Raw genomic sequence first — 23,120 nt, 5'->3', positions numbered from 1 at the left:
AACCCGAAGATATACATTTTTCCAAATACATTAAATTTCCAATAAAGTATACACCGTGTTCCAAATTATTATGCACATTGTATTTAAGTGTCATAAACATTTAATTATTAGCTTTTCAATTAAACTCATGGATGGTATTGTGTCTTAGGGCTCTTTGGATCATTGTAATCAATCTAAGACACCTGTGATAATTAGTTTGCCAGGTGTGCCCAATCAAAGGAAAACTACTTAAGAAGGACGGTCCACATTATTAAGCAGGCCACAGGTTTCAAGCAATATGGGAAAGAAAAAGAATCTCTCTGCTGCCGAAAAGCGTGAAATAGTGCAATACCTTGGACAAGGTATGAAAACATTGGATATTTCAAGAAAACTTAGGCGTGATCATCGTACTGTGAAAAGATTTGTGGCTGATTCAGAGCACAGACCGGTTCGTTCAGATAAAGGCATAATGAGGAAGGTTTCTGACAGACAAATTAATAGGATTAGGAGAGCAGCTGCTAAAATGCCATTGCAAAGCAGCAAACAGGTATTTGAAGCCGCTGGTGCCTCTGGAGTCCCGCGAACCTCAAGGTGTAGGATCCTCCAGAGGTTTGCAAGTGTGCATAAAGCTATTATTCGGCCACCCCTAAACAATGCTCACAAGCAGAAATGGTTGCAGTGGGCTCAGAAATACATGAAGACTAATTTTCAAACCGTGTTGTTTACTGATGAGTGCCGTGCAACCCTGGATGGTCCAGATGGATGGAGTAGTGGATGGTTGGTGAATGACCACCATGTCCCAACAAGGCTGCGACGTCAGCAAGGAGGTGGCGGAGTCATGTTTTGGGCTGGAATCATGGGGAGAGAGCTGGTAGGCTCCTTTAGGGTCCCTGACAGTGTGAAAATGACCTCTGCAAAGTACGTAGAGTTTATGACTGACCACTTTCTTCCGTGGTACAAAAAGAACTGTGCCTTATCTTCATGCATGACAATGCACCATCTCATGCTGCAAATAATACCTCTGTGTCATTGGCTACTATGGGCATAAAAGGAGAGAAACTCATGGTGTGGCCCCCATGTTCCCCTGACCTCAACCCTATTGAGAACCTTTGGAGCATCCTCAAGCAAAATATCTATGAGGGTGGGAGGCAGTTCACATCAAAACAGAAGCTCTGGGAGGCTATTCTGACATCCTGCAAAGATATTCAAGCAGAAACTGTCCAAATACTCAAATTCAATGGATGCAAGAATTGTGAAGGTGATATCAAAGAAGGGGTCCTATGTTAACATGTAACTTGGCCTGTTACGTTTTTTTTTGATTGTAAGAGCTTATGATTTCTGTAAATATGACCTCCTGATGCTGCAAATTCAACAAATTACCATTTTAGTTCTCTTTACAACCTTTAAAATATTTTGATCTCTGTTGTGCATAATAATTTGAAACAGGGCATTTTGAGTTTTTTACTTCTAAAAAAAAATCTGTTATCATTAGGAGATTTGTTCAATAAAATTTGCATTATACTCCAACGGCTGATGGCTTGAAGATTATACTGACTGTCATTTGCATCGACTATTTAGGAAAATCAACGAAAAATAACATTTGCATAATAATTTGGAACGCGGTGTAGTTTTGCAGATCCAGGTGATACTCCACCTATGACCCCTTAATTGTTTCTGCGTGGTTGCCTATGGCTCCAACCACCACTGCGGTGTGGCCGTGCTTGTGACATTCTGTCCCAACATGTTTCAGTGAGAATGGACGGGATCTCGGGAGCACGCATGCTAAAACGTGTATTAGCTACGTGCCCGGCCACCTCTATACAGCTTCTTGCAAGCCTATCAGATGGCTCCCGGGTATGTGCCGTAGCCCTGGAACCATTTTATACTGTTGCTCATGGCACAAATCTGGCGAGCCCTTATCAGGGTTTTCACATTGTGTTTTCGTGAAGACACTGTGTGGGAAAGCGCATGTTAAAACACTTGATTGACACATGAAGTGAAACGCTGAGGGGAGTGAACGAGGAAATGGAGGAGAAAAAAAAGTGGAAGACATGGTAGGCTTTTTATTTAGGAGAGACTGATCTGTATCATTTTTATTAGGGAACTGATTGGGGACAAAAAAAAAATATAAATAAGGGCTGAGAAGGGAATAACCTTTCAATAATAATCCATAAACTCATGGTACTGAAATAATTGGCAGGGATCAAGAAATATTCCTTAAATGAACACTGGGCAAACCTAATACACTGTATGCCTAGTATGCCTAAGGGCTTATTCAGACGAACGTATAATACGTCCGTGCTATGCAAGTGATTTTCACGCGCGTCGCACGGACTTATGTTAGTCAATAGGGCCGTTCAGACTGTCAGTGATTTTCACGCAGCGTATGTCCGCTGCGTAAAACTCACGACATGTCCTATATTTGCCTGTTTTTCACGCATCACGCACCCATTGAAGTCTATAGGCATTCCCAGCACTTCCGTGTGCCGCGCGTGATGCGCGCTACAGTAATCAAAACTATGAATGAAAACAGAAAAGCACCACATGCATTTTTGTTTACAAACTTAAAAACTGAGAGTCATAATGATGCCGGCTGCGCGAAAATCACTAAGCCACGCATCATATGCTGATGACGCACGGACCTTTTTCGGACCTTTTGCGCGCGCAAAATGCACACGCTCGTGTGAATCCAGCCTTATTTTTATCACAGTCTTACTAAGGTTGCGTTCTCTACCCCACCAATACAGCTCCCTGTGCATGTGCCTCCAATATTTGGGGCCTCTATGGTCACAAAACTAAAATAATGTTCCGATGAATGGCATAATCTTCGTGCCTATAGCTACCATTAAATAAGTCCCTTAAAGGACACTGAGCGGATAATGTTATGTCCCTGCTGCTTTTTGAAGAGCAGTCCAAATATGTTCAGGGTGTTGCTTAGCAACAGACCCAGCTACCGGCAGTGACACAGCTGAATCTCCAAGGCCGTATCACTCAACTTTCAGATCAACAACCAGAAAAGGGTCCCCAGCTTTTCCTAAATAGAAAGGTTGGATAAATGCTGGGTGCGGGAGGGGGGACACAGACAAACTCATTTATATAAAAGTGCAAGTAATGGAGGTATTGCTCATAGCAGCCAATCAAATTCCAGCTTTTATTCTTCAGGGGCATGTTAAAAAATTAGTAGGCATCTTTTGGTTCTACTTTATCTCATTTATGTTGAGTCTTTACTACTGACAGTGACCAGGACTATCGTCCCCCAGCCGTAACCTATATTTAATGGGTGGCCTAACCTTCATTAAACAGACCACACATGAAATCTCTGTTGTTTTACTATAAATATTCAGAGAATGAAGAGGAGCTGGTAGGGGTGATGATAACACAGGCCGGAGGACCTTAAAAATACGCATTACCATCTGTAAAAATGACATTGAAACCCAATAGGGCTTCCTTTAATAACTCTTTATATACATTCCAGTGCAGTTGCTAAGATTAACTACCATCCTCCTCTTCCTAGTCCTCATAATGCAAAATTACAGGTGACATGTTTACCCCATACCCAGCTAGGTTACTTTAGTAACCAATTAAAAAAACAACTGCTTCCGCCATGTTATTTGGCACTGTCGTCCTTAGCATGGCAATAAAGTTATTTGACGATTCAATAGAGCGGGACAGATTATAAAAAGCGTAAATAGTGTGGTATACTTGTCCAACGTGTAGCACAAGCAGGCAGAGACATAACAAAGTTCCTGGACCTTCCGCATTTGTGACAGGCCTTACCCCCAAAACTTTACATGCGATTTACAGTACTGGTGCCCTTTTATGTGACAGAGAAACCATTGGGGAAACAGGCGGCAGCTTAACAATGCAACTGCAACCTCTGCACCTCATATACTTAAAGCCCTATAAATGCACACAGTGATGTTACTGCACAGGAATAAGGCTCTGTTCACATCTGAACTCTCATTTCTGTCATTCTGTTCTGTCATAGAAGCAGAATAACTAAAATACCGAAAGCATCGGATCTGTGAAATGATGGACACCAATGGCGCTCGATGGAGCCTATTGACTTTAATGGGTTTGAGACGTTTTTTGTCATGGTTTCTGTCATTTAGCTGGACAGAATAGCACTGCATGCCTAACGGAGCGTCTGACACAGATGTAAACACAGCCTAAATGCCCTTTTACACTGACCAATTAGCGGGCAAATGAGCGTTCATATGAATGCTCGTTCCTAGTCAGCTGATAATCGCTCGCTCCCGATCAGCTGATATAGTTTATGCAGCATGAAACATTATCGTTGTCGGCAGCACATCATGTGCTGCCGACATGATAGAAATGTATGAGGAGGAGCGATCGTAGTAACGTTTGCTCGTCCCCATGCATTGCTCGTTGTGAAAGGAGCAAACGATCACTGATGAACGAGCTGTTTCGTTGATCGGTGCTCGTGTACACGGCCAATGTCGGGCCGTGTAAGAGGACCATAAGGCTGGATTCACACGACCATGTTATGTCCGTAATGGACGGAACGTATTTCGGCCGGAAGTCCCGGACCGAACACACTGCAGGGAGCCGGACTCCTAGCATCATACTTATGTACGATGCTAGGAGTCCCTGCCTCGTTGCAGGACAACTGTCCCATACTGAAAACATGAATACAGTACGGGACAGCTGTCCTGCAGCGAGGCAGGGACTCCTAGCATCGTACATAACTATGATGCTAGGAGCCCGGCTCCCTGCAGTGTGTTCGGTCCGGGATTAGCGGCCGAAATACGTTCCGTCCATTACGGACGTAATGTGCTCGTGTGAATCCAGCCTAATTGTTACAGATATGTCACAGAACATGGATAATGCACACAATGATATCTTACCACAGGGATAATAAACACTGTGATTTCACAGTACAGGGATCATAAAGAAAATCATTTCATAGCACATGGCTGTCACCGTACAGTAATCATGGTAATCATTGATCACAATACATGTATAATGCACAAGTGATCTCACAAATAAAAATAACAATCACAGTGATGTCCCAGTACATGGATAATAAACACTGTAAAATCATAGGAAAGGGATATTGTACACCCTGATGTCACAGTATGGGAATAATACAAGGGTAATGCACATAGTGATGTCACAGTACACAAAGTGATATTACAGAACAAGGATAATAAACATAGTGATGTCACAGCTGAATGCTAAGGACCTCAGTGGAATCACAGTCAGGGATAATAAACAACATAATACAAGGATAATGAAAACAGTGATATCACAGTGATAATAAACAGTGATGTCGCAGTACAGAAGTACTAAACAGAGTGATGTCACCGTATGGTAATTTATGAAGTGATGTCACAGTACGGGGATAATAAACAATGATGTCACAATGCAGATGTTAATCACTGGTATTTCCTGTGTCAGGAAATAGGGCCAGAGGGTAACAGCAACCTCTGTGCCCCCTCTATTTTTTTTTAGCAGACTTCCTACTAGCTGCATGATGTTTATGCTTTATTTTAAATCTCAAACTGTATTTCGATTCAGTGGGGTAGGCATTGTTTCAGCCTGGGTATCATAGAGCTACAGTCTATAGAATTGCTGGACCTGAGCCCCGGGCATAAGAGGAGGCCACATGACCTGGGGAAACAGCAAGGGGAGGAGCTGGGACACGGGGTGGATAGGCGGCGCGCTGGTTTGAGCGCCAGTCTGTCCGGAAACACAGGAAGGAGCAGTTGTCCCACCCTCCCTCCCTATTTGTTGTTTTTTGGGGGTTATGTTCTAGGGGTCCGGGTTGTAAGGCAGGTGTCATGGCAGCGTATGGCGGGTTTTGGGGGGTCCTTGGAGTTGGTTAAAATTAGTGGGGGAGGAATTCATACTGGTGATGGTCCCTCCCAGATTATACATGGTGGGGAATCTGGCTTATATGGGCTCCTGCTGGGTGGGGTCCCGGGGAGCAAAATAGAAATGCTTTAGCCATCTGCGGTTCGCATGGTGCCCCTGAGCCTGTTGCAGGACGGTTGGGGGTAAAAATACAGATATGGGCAGAATGGCGCCAGATCCTTCTTATTAGCTCCAAGGACCTTCCCTATTTTCCGTATGGAGGGGTAGGGTTTTCACGTGAACGATGTTTTAATGGGGGTTTGCGTGGAAAGGTTATTAAGTTATGGTTATTTATTTGGTATTTTGTTGATTATTAATATTTATTGGTATTTATTAATGCGTTGTTTTTCTGTTTTGTTAATAAAATAGCTGCTGTGGCCAATTCATTCCAGCTCTAAGTCTCAGTGTCATTATTTGGTGGAAGAAAGGTAAAGGGGTAGCTTTAAGGAGTTGGGAATGTCACACGCAGTTATTGTTTTAAGGGTTACGAAACCGTACTCTGTTTATCCCACGGTCATGTTACAACAGATAAAACTGCATGCTACCACTTCTGTACATGTGGGCAAATGATGGTCAACAAAAAGTGGTTGCTTGTAGTTCCACCACAGCCTACAGAACATTCAAGAAGGGTTTCTAGGATTCTGTAATGGTATGTGATGTGTTTGCAGTTACAGTAATGGATAAATACTGATGATAATAATAATAATAATAATAATAATAATAATAATGAGTCGTTAAGGATGTTAATTTCTCAACCTGTAATACGTGAACCCTAGGGTGTACGCTTCGCAGGCAACAGGGCTGCATGTGGTGCATCTACGCTACTCCTCTGTCACAGATTCCTTCCTACCACACTTACAAGCTGTTTTTGTTATAGGGTGACTGTTAGATGCTGCCTTTTTATCATGTCACTGTTGCAGATGGCATTGTTTTGCTGGCACTGTAGTAGGGTGTATCCACTATGGAGTCACTTCTCTAGACTGACTGTTATAGCAGGCTGTGCTGCAACAGGCTTGGTCTGTTATAGGCGTGCTGCTGCAGGTTACAATCAGAGTTTATCATCAGTGATCGGAGCCTTGGAGCAGATAGAAATAGTTTGTACTTCATTTTGGGTGCTTACACACTTTGCAACTTGCTAAGGCCCCCTGCACATGGCGGTTTCTGTAATCACGGTCCTTAATTACAGGCACGGACGGCCATGGACAGTCACCCGCATTTGCGGGCCGTGCTTATAAAGTATGGGAACATGGTCCATAAAATAAAAAAATAGGACATGTCCTATTTTTTGCGGATCGTTTCTACGGCCCGGACACCTTCTCATAAATATACGGGAAGGTGCCTGTGGGCAATAGAAATGAATGGGTCCGTACTTTGATCCGCAATTACGGTCTGTAATTGCGGATCAAAATAACGGCCATGTGCATGGGGCTTTATTGTGGGTTCTTAGTGTCAGACATACAAAAAGTACATAGGTTGAACACAATTTTTAATTTTCCATTACTGTCCCCTGCTGAGACGCAGCAACATATAAATCATATCTGCCACCAGACTGAACTGAGAAACAAGTTCTAGGCCTCCATTAGGATAGATGGGACAGAAAGTGATACTCTGTACTTATGAAGGTCACGTCCTTGGTGAGTTAAAAAAACAAAAAACCTGTGGATATAAGAGAGACAATGTTGACGTCTGGAGGACACATTATAATATATCTATATTTAAAAACTAAGTTATTGATTGTTTCAAAAGTAATATGAGTTTATAATTTTGAAAATGATGAACAATACACAATGTGTATACTTGAAAGCATGTTGTTTCATTTATTATAAAGATTTTTAAAGGGGGTTTCCAATTTTGTAAACTCATTTTCTGGATGTACACATGCAATAGATATACCAGATATATTCATAGTGCCATGTTGGGAATGGAACACATTTATGGATTCAGATGAATAAAGTAGACACTTCTTGAAGGAATAATGCAAACACATAGTGTCCAACCCCCCAACCCCCCTTACACACACACACACACACACACACACACACACACACCACACACACACACGCCAGAGATCAGGTGGTAGCTCAAGCTCTTCTCCATGTATGATCCAATCTAATTTGACCCGGCTAGCAAGCCATGAAATATAAATTATCTGTGATATTGAGATTTAGCCTGTTTACTTGAGATTCACTGCTCCTTGTATTCTTCATAATGGTCGGTAGGGAGTATTGGAGCTGGCACCCATGGGACCATCACATCAACTTTTGTGGTTTTAATACAACCTCGATAGAGTGCCGGATGCAGAGGACAACTAGAGAAATCAAACATGCAGGTACGGTCAACAGAATCCTACACAATAAAGCATCATGCCGCAGCCCGGATTTTCGGCCCATTCTCCCATACAAAGTATGGGAGCACGGCCTACAAAGCGCAAAAGCGTAGTTGACTTTAAAAATAGCTATCAAAATAGCGTAGTCAACTATGGTATCGATTCCGTCAAAATGACGGAACACTTGCACATCTGACACAAATGGAAACCATTGGCACTGGATCCGTCACCATTGAAATCAATGGTGATGGAAACGGAAACCTATGGTTTCCGTTTGTGTCTGTCAAGGCTCCGTTCCGATGGAAGGCTCAGACAGAACGTCTGAACAGAGTCCTAGCGCAGATGTGAAGAAACCCTTAGTGTGCAAACACCTTACATAGCAATGTTTTGGTTTATAGCAGTAGTCAGATCTTTTTCAAACCAGAGAGAGCCCAAGCTTGAGCAAGGTCTGAGGGCTGCTATGGGACAAAACACAGTTATGTAAGATGTTTGCACAATAAAGGAAGAGTGCATTTATCCAGACATGAATGCTATCCTACTACAGAATTAAGAGCATTAATATTCAGATTGGGATTATCTGAAGGATTGGTGCGACACTGGTCCCATACAGTGGCGTTCGTGCTGCTCCACAGTATTTGTTGAGAAAAAATGTTTTACTCTAATGTTAACCACACCAACAAGTTTGAGGAAACGGTTGCAATGGGAGACTTTTTTTTTATTTGAATGGTAGTACATATCCTAAAAGGGTTGAAGGATAGTGGGAGTAGTCTGTCACGCAGAAGAGCTGGAGAAGGAGTGATTTCGCACATAGGAGAGTTGGTGAGAAGGAGTGGACTCGCATACAGTGCAGCTGGGGTATGGAAGGTTGAGGGCAGAGTGCAGAGTGCCCTGGTACATGGTTAGATGAAAATGCCTTTATTGTACTGTATATATTGTATGATAGAAGCGCTCATAGTCAGTAGTACAAAGTTCACAAGATAAATACACAACTGAACAAACCTGAAATCACATATACATAACATGATTTTGAAGCTTGCATGCATGTAATAAAAGTACTTGGTGCCAATTATGCAATGAAGGCAACAAAACATTCATCATAGTGTATGGATCTGAATTCAAGATATAGGCAGCAAGGAACTTCTACAGGACAGTAGTGCCTTAGGACATCACAGTGGTTCTATGCTTGTTATCTCTTCTTTTGCCAGCTGCTATTTACCTACTTACTACTTTTATTTGCTTCAGGAAATAGTGTGTATGTGTGTGGTGGGAAGGGGATAGGGGCCTGGAATACTACTACTATATTGCTAATTTAGGGCAGAGTCGCTGTCTGGGGCAGTGCCAGCTGGAGATTTGACCCTGTCTATACTGTTTTGTCATACCATATGTTGAAGCCTTATGATTGTCTGAGGTTGCCTAAAGGTCAAGACCTTTTGAGGAACTATCATAAATGCATCTGATCACTCAACCGTATATACTATGATGTAGTCATAAAATACATGACTACATGTATACAAACTACTATGTAGAACAAAGGTAAGTTATACTAGAAAAGTTCATGTTTGACCAAAGAAATCTTTTGAACATGTTTTATTAACTCTCTCTAGAAATGTAAAAATACCATCCTAGGCAAAGCCGGCCTTAGGGGTGTGCGACCCGTGCCATTGCACAGGGAGCATCACTCCGGCAGGTGGAAGGGGACGCTGCGCTGGCTCCCTTAACCCTGCTTGTTTGAGATTCGCCCGGGCCCGCGGACTCAACAGCTGCCTTTCCGCCCGGGCCATTCTTTACTCAGTGACGTCGCTACCCCAGCGGCTGCTAGCAGCAACACCGGGCATGAGGGCGACTGTGCCGCCTGTCGGCAGGTATCTCCCTGCTCTGCTATCTACTAGCCCCACTGTAGCTCCCTGAAGGAGCGGAATCTCCGTGTGGCCGGGGATTCCGCTCCTGGACGGAGCGCTTGATGTCTCTGTCCATATATGAACAGTGACATCAGGGGCAGCTCCTGAAGCGGAATCCCCGTCCACAGAGTTACCGAATCTGTGACCGGGAATTCCACTCCAGGAGGAGCCCTTGACGTCACTATCCATAAATGGACACTGACGACAGGGGCTTCTCCTGGAGTGGAATCTCCGGTCACAGCGGAGTTGTCCATGATGTTACTGTCCATATATTGACAGAGACATCAAGCGGAGCGCTCCAGGAGCGGAATCCCCAGCCACAGGCGGATTCCCTCCTTCAGGGAGTTACAGTGGTGCTATCTACAGGAAGGGGGGGTGCTATCTACAAGTGGGCTGTGTGGCACTTACAACTGGGCTGTGTGACACTAGCTACAAGGGGGCTGTGTGGCAGTACCTACGAGGGGGCTGTGTAGCACTACCTAGGAGGGGGCTGTGTGGCACTACCTACAAGGGGGCTGTGTGGCACTACCTACAAGGGGGCTGTGTGGCACTACCTATAAGGGGGCTGTATGGCACTACCTACAAGGGGGCTGCGTGGCACTATCTACAGGGGGCTGTGTGGCACTATCTACTGGGGTATGTGTGGCATTACCTACAAGGGGGGTGTGTGGCACTACCTACAGGGGGGGTGTGGCACTACCTACAAGGGGGCTTTGTGGCACCATCTACAGGGGGTGTGTGGCACTATCTACAGGGGGAAACTGTGAGTGGCACTATCTACAGGGGGAATCTGTAAGTGGGGGCTGATGGTCATTTTACTGTGAGTGGGGGGGGGGCTGCTAGTCTTCAATTAGCTTCCATTTGAAATTAATAGGAAGCAGAAAATGGCTGTGGCGCTTGTTTGGAGCTTTTTTTACCTGCAGCTTTTGCATTAGCTTCGACGGCCTAAAAAAAAAAACGCAAAAAAAAAAAGGTCAAACAATGCTGTCAATTCAAAATCTGCTTCAAAATTTCTGAAGGGTTTTTTTTTGCCTTACAAAAAACGCTGTTTGAACATACCCTAAGAGTATAGTGCTTGTTTTTAGCCATTTTCTGTCTATTTTATTTTTCATGGGGAGACTCGAGTCCAAAAATTTAGGGAAACTCTGTATTAGACTACAGGATCACGCCAGCCTATGCAAGGATCCCGTCGTGGAGCAGCTCAGTTTGTCGTGGGAACGGGGCCTAGGTGAGTACAATTTTTTGTTTGTTTGGGGGCACTGTCTACAAGGGGGCGGTGGGGGGCTGTATGGCACTGTCTACATGGGGGAGGTGGGGATTATGGCACTGTCTACTGGGAGGCCTTATGGTACAATCTACAGGGGGGCACTATCTACAAGGGGGGCTGTGTATGGCAGCCAGGGGAGGGGGCATTATACTGTGTGTGGGGGGTGGAGCGCTGAAAGATAATTTTACACGGGGCGCTATCTATCCTAAGGCTGGCCCTGATCCTAGGTTGTCCTATATATAAAAGAATGGGGCTCTCTGCGCAATAGTAAGTTTAAGCTTGCCATAGACATTGGATTTTTACCGGTGTTTCCCATTGAGCTTAGGTTTAATTTTTTTTTCTGTGCAATCCTATGGTTTCTCATGTAGATAAGTAAGATCTATCCAATACAATTGGCCAAGCCAAACACGCATATTCATAAGTAAATTGGGACCGCTGTCCGCTACTGTACCATGGTCGCTATCCTATGTCGGTGGCCAACTTTACTAGCAAATCTCATGCCATTTGATTAGAGAGAACACAGAGAACAGTAGCCAGGACAGCAACAGACAATCTGTGGAAGAAAGAATGATACTACTACTACTGCTGCTGCTGCTGCTGCTACTGCTACTGCTACTACTGCTACTGCTACTACTGCTACTGCTACTGCTACTGCTGCTGCTGCTGCTACTGCTACTGCTACTACTACTACTACTAGAGTTAGCAAATAATAATACTCCTACTAGCATTAAAGGGGTTTTCCACCTTCTGACAACTGATGACCTATCACCGGATAAGTTATCAGTACATGATCTGCGGGGGTCCGACACCCGGGACCCACACAGATCAGCTGGTCTGGTGCCTCCGTGCACCGGACGTACAAGCCTGGAAGCAGTTAGCTCCGACCATGGAATAGCTCCCGAGCTGCAGTACTGCAGGTCTGCTCCTATTCAAGTGAATAGGAGCAGACCTGCAGTTCTGCAGCACTGCCGCTATGCTATGTACGGAGCCAACTTCTTCCGGGCTCCGTACATAGCATTATGTGCCACAACATCGGCTTATCGATGCGGGGTCTGGGTGTCGGACCCGCACTGATGTCATACTGATGACCTATCCGGTAGATAGGTCATCAGTTGTCAGAAGTTGGACAATCCCTTTTAATGATTTAACAATGCTGGCCTTATGGTTTACTTCTACTAGTGGTATATTACTGGTCTTTTTTTTGCTAATTAGAATATTACTATGGTCATTGTTGAAATATTATTTGGTATTACTTTCGGTAGCATATTCTTAGAGGTTACTTGCCTGTCTACTTCTGCTTGTGATGATAATGTATTTAAATGGGTTGTCCACTTGTTAATAAGGTTTCTTAGCAACCAGTGATCTGCTGTAATCTGTGGGGAAACCTGGCAGTAATGCCTCATGCACACGACCGTGTTCACCTCCGAGTCCCGTCAGTGATCCAAGGAAAGATAGAACATGTTCTATCTTTCTTCGGATCGGAGACTCGGATCATTTTTCACGGACACGATTCACCCGCTAAAGTGAATGGGTCCATGAAGACTATCGGGTGCCACTCGGATGCCCGATGCCGTCAAAAACGGCCAGAGTAGCACAACGGTCGTGTGCATGAGGTATTCGTGTTCAGTTTTCCTGCAGCGCTACCACAGGGGAAATTAAAGAGGCTCTGTCACCAGATTTTGCAACCCCTATCTGCTATTGCAGCAGATAGGCGCTGCAATGTAGATTACAGTAACGTTTTTATTTTAAAAAAACGAGCATTTTTGGCCAAGTTATGACCATTTTTGTAGTTATGCAAATGAGGCTTGCAAAAGTCCAAGTGGGTGTGTTTAAAAGTAAAAGTCCAAGTGGGCGTGTATTATGTGCGTACATCGGGGCGTTTTTAATACTTTCACTAGCTGGGCGCTCTGATGAGAAGTAACATCCTCTTCTCTTCAGAACGCCCAGCTTGTGACAGTGCAGATCTGTGACGTCACTCACAGGTCCTGCATCGTGACGGCCACATCGGCACCAGAGGCTACAGTTGATTCTGCAGCAGCATCAGCGTTTGCAGGTAAGATCGACTTACCTGCAAACGCTGATGCTGCTGCAGAATCAACTGTAGCCTCTGGTGCCGATGTGGCCGTCACGATGCAGGACCTGTGAGTGACGTCACAGATCTGCACTGTCACAAGCTGGGCGTTCTGAAGAGAAGAGGATGTTACTTCTCATCAGAGCGCCCAGCTAGTGAAAGTATTAAAAACGCCCCGATGTACGCACATAATACACGCCCACTTGGACTTTTACTTTTAAACACACCCACTTGGACTTTTGCAAGACTCATTTGCATAACTACAAAAATGGTCATAACTTGGCCAAAAATGCTCGTTTTTTAAAAATAAAAACGTTACTGTAATCTACATTGCAGCGCCTATCTGCTGCAATAGCAGATAGGGGTTGCAAAATCTGGTGACAGAGCCTCTTTAAGAATTACACAGGATTTATTCAAATCTATCGGTTGCCTGTTTAATGCAGGACAGGACAGGATAAGAGATGCTCTTTGTAACAGCTCTTCACTCTTGGCAAGATTCTGAACAGAGGATCTATCTCTATTAAGTCAGAATTCCCTAATAGGGTATATGAAAATGTAAACTAGACTCTTTTAAATGATGACAATATGAGTCTACCTGATAGTATTATGTGGTTGGGCATAAGATATTCATTAGGTTAAAAATGAAGGGCAGTTTTTGATTGCATGCACAAAGTAGTATACTTTCTGGCATCATTTACTTTAAGGCTGGGTTCACACGACCTATTTTCAGGCATAAACGAGGCGTATTATGCCTCGATTTACGCCTGAAAATAGGGCTCCAATACGTCGGCAAACATCTGCCCATTCATTTGAATGGGTTTGCCGACGTACTGTGCCGACGACCTGTCATTTACGCGTCATTGTGTGACAGCTGTCAAACGACGACGCGTAAAATGACTGCCTCGTCAAAGAAGTGCAGGACACTTCTTTGGACGTTTTTGGAGCCGTTTTCTCATAGACTCCAATGAAAAGAGCTCCAAAAACGGACGTAGAAAACGCCGCGAAAAACACGAATTGCTCAAAAAACGTCTGAAAATCAGGGGCTGTTTTCCCTTGACGTAATTGCAGTAAGGGTATGTTTACACGGCAGCGTCCGTTACGGCTGAAATTACGGGGCTGTTTTCAGGAGAAAACAGCTCCGTCATTTCAGCCGTCATGGCATGTTGAGGCGCTTTTTCGCTGCGTCAATTACGGACGTAAATGGAGCTGTTTTTCCATGGAGTCAATGGAAAACGGCTCCATTTAACGTCTGAAGAAGTGACAGGCACTTCTTTGACGCGGGCGTCTTTTTACGCCCCGCCTTTTGACAGCGGGGCGTAAAAAAAATGACCGTCGGAACAGAACATCGTAAGACCCATTCAAATGAATGGGCAGATGTTTGCTGACGCTATCGAGCCGCATTTTTGGACGTAAATCGAGGCGGAAAAAACGCCCGAATTACGTCCGTAAATAAGCCGTGTGAACATACCCTAAGGCTGGGTTCACACGACCTATTTTCAGGCGTAAATGAGGCGTATTATGCCTCGATTTACGCCTGAAAATACGGCTCCAATGAATGGGCAGATGTTTGCCGACGTACTGTGCCAACGACCTGTCATTTACGCGTCGTCGTTTGACAGCTGTCAAACGACGACGCGTAAAATGACTGCCTCGTCAAAGAAGTGCAGGACACTTCTTTGAAACGTAATTTGAGCCGTTCTTCATTGAATTCAATGAAGAACGGCTCAAATGATCGGCCGTCAAAGACGCCTCGCATAATGCGAGAAGGAGCTTTTACGTCTGAACGACGCAGCTGTTTTCTCCTGAAAACAGTCTGTCTTTTCAGACATAAAAGCCAGTTCTCGTATGCACATACCCTTAGGGTGTGTTCACACGAGGTCATTACGTCCGTAATTGACGGACATATTTCGGCCGCAAGTACCGGACCGAACACATTGCAGGGAGCCGGGCTCCTAGCATCATAGTTATGTACGATGCTAGGAGTCCCTGCCTCGCTGCCGGACAACTGTCCTGTACTGTAATCATGTTTTCAGTACGAGACAGTTGTCCGGCAGCGTCGTACATAACTATGATGCTAGGAGCCCGGCTCCCTGCACTGTGTTTGGTCCAGTACTTGCGGCCGAAATACGTCCGTCAATTACGGACGTAATGACCTCGTGTGAACATACCCTTAGGGTATGTGCACACGTAGTGACCAAAAACATCTGAAAATACGGAGCTGTTTTCAAGGGAAAACAGCCCCTGATTTTCAGACGTTTTTTAAGCAACTCTCGTTTTTTGCTGCGTTTTTCGCAGCGTTTACTACATCCGTTTTTGGAGCTGTTTTCATTGGAGTCTATACGAAAACGGCTCCAAAAACGTCCAAAGAATTGTGTCCTGCACTTCTTTGACGAGGCAGTCATTTTACGCGTCGTCGTTTGACAGCTGCACCGACGCACCGACGACGCGAAAATTACAGGTCGTCGGTGCAGTACGTCGGCAAACCCATTCAAATGAATGGGCAGATGTTTGCCGATGTATTGGAGCTGTATTTTCAGGCGTATATCGAGGCATAATACGCCTCGTTTACGCCTGAAAATAGGTCGTGTGAACCCAGCCTTACACTACTAAAAAATTACTTTACTACTTATTATCATCAGCACAAATTCCGTGAATGTACTTTATAAGGCCTCATGCACACGGAAGTATTTAGGATCTGTGTGACACAAATCCCAAATACGGTACCCATAGAATTCTGTGAGTCGATGCTGTGTCTCCGTGTGCCTACGATTTGACACCGTTTTTATGGGCATATTCTTTCCTAGAAGCATTGCACTGCATGTTGGCACACAGAATGCACTACCAGTCCATACTGGTACCCGTAGCGCCGTTCAAGCAGCACCGCACAGCTTCGTGCTCACAGAATTGCCATAACCATGAGCCCTAATGCAGTAACTATTTACTATCCAACAATGTATTTTTAGAATGGTCAGGCTATAGTTACTATAACTTTTCCGATCACAAGAAATATATTTTCTTAATGCAATAGTAGCAACTAGAAAAAAAAGTAGTTCAAAAGAAGCCAACCTAAAGAAGAGGCTGGACGGCAGCACGGAGGGCTTAAGGGGAAGCCTCCATGACTGCCATAGGAGGGAAGAGAACCAATAGGGGAAGAGGTAGTTGGGAGAGGGGAGGGGACGGGGGGAGTTATCTGTTCTTCCCGCTGTTTTCGGCATTGAGCCGAAAGCAGCGGGAGGAACAACAGGTAGCTAGCTGAGCTCCCACTGTTAGTTTTCTTACCTCCCGTGGCAGTGTTAGGATGGCTTCCCCGGCCGCATTGGCATGGCTTCCCCGGGCTGGCTGGAGGAAACAGTTGCAGCGCTGGCCCGGATCCCTCAGGCATGCCTGTCGCGCTCTTTGTCGGCAGCCGGCAGGGAGGCGCCCCCTTCCCCCACTCTTTTCACGGACGTTAATGTCACCACAGCAGGGGGAGAGATAATCCCCGCGGCCCCTGCTACAATAAAGCAGGTGGCGTCATCGGGAGCGGTGCCTCAGGCCAGGTTACCACGCCGCTCCCGGCGGTCCCGTCCACCAGAGCGTCTGAGCCCAGACATGGCCCCGCGGGCTCGGCGTCGCAGGGGGAGCCCTTCTAAGGACGCTGCAGGCCAGGTTGCGGGGATGGGCGCCTCTTCCCAGGGCCTGCGTCCTGGCAGGAATCCCCAGCCGCGACGGGGCTTGGCGGCTAACAGGGAGTCGCAGGCCGGGCTCCCGATCACACCCCCGCCTTCAGCCACAGTATGCAGTGTGCAATCCACGGCCGCCCCGCATGGTGATGTACCGGCCAGGGGGCAGGCTTCCTCGAGATCGTCGGGGAGGACGACAAGATCAACGCCGACGTCGAGGCAACAAGTTCGGTCGGAGGTTTGGATCCCTACAGTCGGGCGGCAGGTGGCCGGCCCTTCGGTCAGCATGTCGGGGTCCCCATGTCGTAGATGTCGGTGTGAGAACCAGTCAGCATCAAGAGAAGATTTGGAAGATGGAGAGCTGGATGAGACGCAGCGCGGTCAGGATTTTCCGGCTGGCGGGAATACAGCGCCTGGGCAGCCCGGTGAGTGTGTAACTCCAACGTTACCGTATCCAGCAATTTTCATGTCGGGTTGTGAGGGGGGGTTAGCAAGCGCGGAAGTTGCGGCTGTTGATAGTGGTGTAGTCGGGCGCGATGGCTTAGCTGATTTGGTGGGTTGTTTGCGCGAGTTAGTGGGGCGTTTAGATAGGGCAGCGGCCCCTGTAGTTCCTGTAGTGTCCCCGGCGGTGGTATGGGAAGGTCAGCGTGATGTATTGCCGCGGTCCGTGGGTAGTAATGTTGCGGGGGTGTCAAGAGAAGCGGTAGCGGTGTCGGTTCAAACTGAGGCGCAGAAGGATGGGGATAGAATTAGGCTTGATGATCGCGCACGGGGGGAGGTGTATGTCTGTTTTGAAGGTCCGTTAGGTGCTCACTTGAAGCAGGAGGTGAGGGACCGTATTTGGAAAGATGAATATGTGGAGATATTTTCTCTTCTGCCGCTTGCAAAGTTCAATTTGGATAAAAGCAAGCGGGATGAGAGTAAAAAAGAGGAGGAGGAACGCCGGCGGTATAGGCTTATTCCGCAGACGTTCGTGAACTGGTCGCAAGCTTTCGCTATTCTGGCGAGCGTGATCGGAGAAAAGGCGCCGGAAAACTGCTCGGCGTTGTTCTGCTATTTCGATGCCATTGGAGAGGCGTATAGGGCGTATGGTGGGCAGGCGTGGTTGAGGTATGATGAGCAATTTCGGCAGCGAAAAGCGGTTCGGCCGGCGATCCGGTGGGATCAAAAAGATATTGCGCTGTGGTTAAGGGTTACGGCCCCAGTTAAGCAGTCCTTTCCCGGGAGCGTTGGCCAAGGAGGTCAGTCAGGTCAGTCCGGACAGGGTTCCGCTTCAAAGCTGGCTTTCTGCTGGCAGTTCAATGAGGGCCAGTGTAAGTTCGGGGCCTCATGCAAATTTAAACATGTCTGTTCGGAGTGTAACGGGTCCTCTCATGGGGCTGCAAAATGTATGCGGAAAGGGAAACGGTCAGGTCCTCATTCCTCCTCCGCTGGTCAAGGGTCGGTCTCCAGTGAGGGTGGAAAGAATGGCACCGTATCTAGCTGAATATCCGGATAGGGCTGCAGCCAAGTTAATTTTGGAGGGGTTTTCGTTTGGTTTTGTTATTCCCCCTCCTCCGTATGAGGTGCCGGTTACGCGGCGTAATCTTAAGTCGGCTTATTTGCACTCGACGGTGGTTTCAGAAAAACTGTTAAAAGAAGTTTCGTTGGGGCGCATGGCCAGTCCTTTTGTCGAGCCTCCGGTTGTGGATTTGGTTGTATTCCCCTTGGGAATCGTGCCGAAACGGGAGCCACATAAATTCCGTTTGATTCACCATTTGTCGTTTCCCAGGGGAGCGTCGGTTAATGAGGGGATAGATCATGATTTATGCTCGGTGGTGTACACGTCATTTGACAGAGCGGTGGCGCTGGTGCGAGAGGCGGGACAAGGGGCGTTGCTGGCAAAAACAGACATTGAGGCGGCTTTTCGTTTGCTGCCTGTACATCCAGAAAGCCAATGGCTGTTGGGTTGCTTCTGGAACGGGGGGTTTTACGTCGACAGGTGTCTTCCAATGGGGTGTTCTCTTTCATGCGCATACTTTGAGGCGTTTAGTAGTTTCGTGGAATGGGTGACGAAGGGTGTAGCGGGGGTGGACTCGTTGATACACTATCTGGATGACTTTTTGTGTGTTGGCCCTAGCGGTTCTTCGGTTTGTGGTAACCTATTGTATTGCTTGCAGAAGGTTGCGTTGGATTTCGGAATTCCGTTGGCACCGGAAAAAACTGAGGGCCCAGGTCCACCATCTGTTTTTTAGGGATCGCGATTGATTCAGTCGCTATGGAGTGCAGGCTGCCTGAGGATAAATTACGTCCATTGAGGCAGGAGGTGAGGCGGGCCTGCCGACTAAAAAAGATCACGTTGTGCGAACTCCAGTCGCTGCTGGGGAAGTTGAACTTTGCCTGTAGGATTATGCCAATGGGCAGAATTTTTAGTAGGCGCTTGGCGGCAGTGACGGCGGGTATCAGGGCTTCCCATCATTTTGTGAGGCTTGGTGGGTAACACAAGGCAGACCTGCAGGTATGGGATGAGTTCCTTGGGCAGTATAATGGTAGATCGTTGTGGATGTCCCCGGTGCAAGAAATGAGTGACGTGGAGTTGTTTACGGATGCGGCAGGGTCCGGGGGTTTTGGTGCATATGCGGGGGGTCAATGGTGTGCGGGGAGCTGGCCGGACAGCTGGGTGAGCAGTGGGCTGACACGAAATCTGGCCCTGCTCGAGCTGTTTCCCATCGTGGTTGCAGCGACCATTTGGGGGGACAGGCTCAGGGATAAAAAGGTTTGTTTTCATTGTGATAACATGGGAGTGGTGTTAGCAATTAACAACTTATCGGCATCATCTCCACCGGTGGTTCAGGTGCTGCGTCATCTAGTGTTGTTGTGCTTGTCGCTAAACGCGTGGGTGGCGGCGGTGCATGTGCCAGGGGTGTCCAACTGTATTGCTGATGCTCTTTCTCGCTCACAGTGGGATCGCTTTCGTCAATTGGCACCGGGAGCGGATGCGTCCGGCTTGGCGTGCCCGGAACATCTCTGGGAGCTGGTTTCGGTCCCGTGGAAGGGTTGATTGAGCGGTCGCTGGCTAAGGCGACTTGGAACGCTTATTCGGCTTGTTGGCAGCAATGGGAGGATTGGGTAAGAGTATTGGGCAACGTCTGTACGGAGCAAGACAGGTTGGTGGCATTGTTGTATTGGTTGGGTGATGCTTGGGAGGCGGGGTTTTCGCTGGCTAAGGTAAATCGTTTCGTGGCAGGTCTGGCGTTCGGTCTCAAATTACGGGGTTTCCATGATGTATCCAAGCATTTTCTAGTGAAGCAGGCGTTGAAAGGATTGCGGAGAGGCAGGGCTGAAGCGGATCAGAGGCGACCGGTGTCTTTTGCCCTCCTTGGTTCACTGGGCGCATCGCTGGGGGCTGTTTGCAAGTCACCTTATGAGGTAGAGTTGTTTAGGTTGGCTTTTTCCCTCGCGTTTTTTGGGGCGCTCCGAATTGGGGAGTTGGTCTCTCCTAGTAAGGCTAAGGCTGGGGGGTTGTGACAGGCGGATGTTGGTCTTTATCGGGATAGACTCGAGTTGTTGGTGCGGCGGTCTAAGACTGATCAGTTGGGTCGCGGTAAGCGGATAGTGTTGTTTGCTCTCCCTGGTTCAATGATGTGTCCGGTCGCTTGCATGGGTGCGTTCAGGCCGGTGGGAGTGGTGCCGGAGGCGCCATTGCTCCGTCATGAGAATGGCGCGTTTTTGTCTAAGTATCAATTTGATGCAATATTCAAAAAATGCTTGGCTGTGGTTGGGGTGGGGGACGGGTGCTACTCGTCTCACTCGTTCAGAATTGGCGCGGCTACGGAAGCTGGGCGTTGGGGATTGGATGATGAGGGCGTGCGGCGGATTGGCCGCTGGGAGTCCAATAGGTTTAGGTCTTACGTGCGCCCTCATTTGTTATGATTTGTATGTTGTTTCTGATGATATGTGAGTTTCTTGTCCTTTCTTTCAGATCATCGCCCATGTTTGGTCTGGCTGTTAGGACATTCTTTTGTGCACTGGGGGGCACTGCGGGCGGATGTGCGCCCTGATGGCCGCCAGCTCCGCATTCCGCGTCAGGATGCGGTGTTACATTGGTTGGGATTTCGAGGTATGTTATGGAGCCGGGTATTGGCCGAGTTTCAAACATATGCTCGCCTGGATAGAGTCCCGGAGGTTTTGGTGTTACATGTTGGGGGGAATGATCTAGGGGTACGCCCCTTTCGTGAGCTAGTGCGGGATATAAAGCATGATTTGCTGTGTTTGTGGGCGTCTCATCCGTCCTTGATGATTGTTTGGTCGGACATAGTTCCGAGGAAGGCTTGGCGCCTGGCACGGTCGGTGGAAAGGGTCAACAAGGCCCGCATTAAGGTGAATCGGGCGGTGTCACGATTCGTTGCCAAGAATGGGGGCATTTGTGTTCGTCACAGGGATCTGGAGTCCGGGGTTGGGAACTATTGGCGTAGTGATGGGGTGCATTTGACCGAGGTTGGAATTGATCTGTGGAGCTTGGCCTTAGCAGAAGGAATTGAGAGGGCGGTGGTGGTGTGGAGGAACTCACAGGCTTAAGGTAGTCAAGGCCTGTTTCGCTGTGGCGGGGGGAGTCCTTGAGGTTGGTCAGTACAAAATGGTGGGGGGGTCGCATCGGGGGTATGCGTCCCCCAAAACGGTAGATCATTTGAAGACTTCATAGGGTGTTACCCCTTTGAAGTGGTCTTCTGGTGGAAAGTATATCATTTGAAGACTTCATCGGGTGTTATCCCTTTGAAGTGGTCTTCTGGTGGTTGGAGCCATCTGCAGAGGTGAGCGGTGCTTCCGAGCTGGTTTACGGCTGGAGGTAAAGAGTTGGTGGTGGTTTGCAGATGGCTAATTTAAAGGAAAAAGATTCGGTTTTAAAATGGCTTCAAGGACTTCCCCTGCTCTGTTAAAGTATTAAAATATGTTTATGGTTAATTCTGATTCTGACCCATGTTGGGTCATGTGAATTAGAAGTGGAGTTATCCGAATGTTTCGGATTAAATTGCATTTAAATAATGTAAACAAATAAACGGCTGCTGTGGCCAATTTCATATCCAACCTCGGTTGTCACGTGTCGTTATTAGGGAGATGGGCAGGAGAAAAAGGGGAACAGGTTCATTAGGTAAAACATGGCATGACTCTACTTAGGCCAGTCAAGAAGAGGCTGGACGGCAGCACGGAGGGCTTAAGGGGAAGCCTCCATGACTGCCATAGGAGGGAAGAGAACCAATAGGGGAAGAGGTAGTTGGGAGAGGGGAGGGGACGGGGGGAGTTATCTGTTCTTCCCGCTGTTTTCGGCATTGAGCCGGAAGCAGCGGGAGGAACAACAGGTAGCTAGCTGAGCTCCCACCCTCCCGCCCGTAAGTAGGGGTTGGCCTGGGGATCGGTGTGGTTATGATTTTGTTATTTGATTTATGTTGTATAATTTCATAACTTGTGTTTCTCATTTTCTTTTGAGCAGGTTCGGATGTCATGGCAGCTGGTGGGGGGAGTCCTTGAGGTTGGTCAGTACAAAATGGTGGGGGGGTCGCATCGGGGGTATGCGTCCCCCAAAACGGTAGATCATTTGAAGACTTCATAGGGTGTTACCCCTTTGAAGTGGTCTTCTGGTGGAAAGTATATCATTTGAAGACTTCATCGGGTGTTATCCCTTTGAAGTGGTCTTCTGGTGGTTGGAGCCATCTGCAGAGGTGAGCGGTGCTTCCGAGCTGGTTTACGGCTGGAGGTAAAGAGTTGGTGGTGGTTTGCAGATGGCTAATTTAAAGGAAAAAGATTCGGTTTTAAAATGGCTTCAAGGACTTCCCCTGCTCTGTTAAAGTATTAAAATATGTTTATGGTTAATTCTGATTCTGACCCATGTTGGGTCATGTGAATTAGAAGTGGAGTTATCCGAATGTTTCGGATTAAATTGCATTTAAATAATGTAAACAAATAAACGGCTGCTGTGGCCAATTTCATATCCAACCTCGGTTGTCACGTGTCGTTATTGGGGAGATGGGCAGGAGAAAAAGGGGAACAGGTTCATTAGGTAAAA

This window comes from Rhinoderma darwinii, chromosome 11, assembly GCF_050947455.1.
Source record: "Rhinoderma darwinii isolate aRhiDar2 chromosome 11, aRhiDar2.hap1, whole genome shotgun sequence".
In the NCBI taxonomy this organism is placed as follows: domain Eukaryota; kingdom Metazoa; phylum Chordata; class Amphibia; order Anura; family Rhinodermatidae; genus Rhinoderma; species Rhinoderma darwinii.
Note: the sequence above shows the minus strand (reverse complement) of the source record.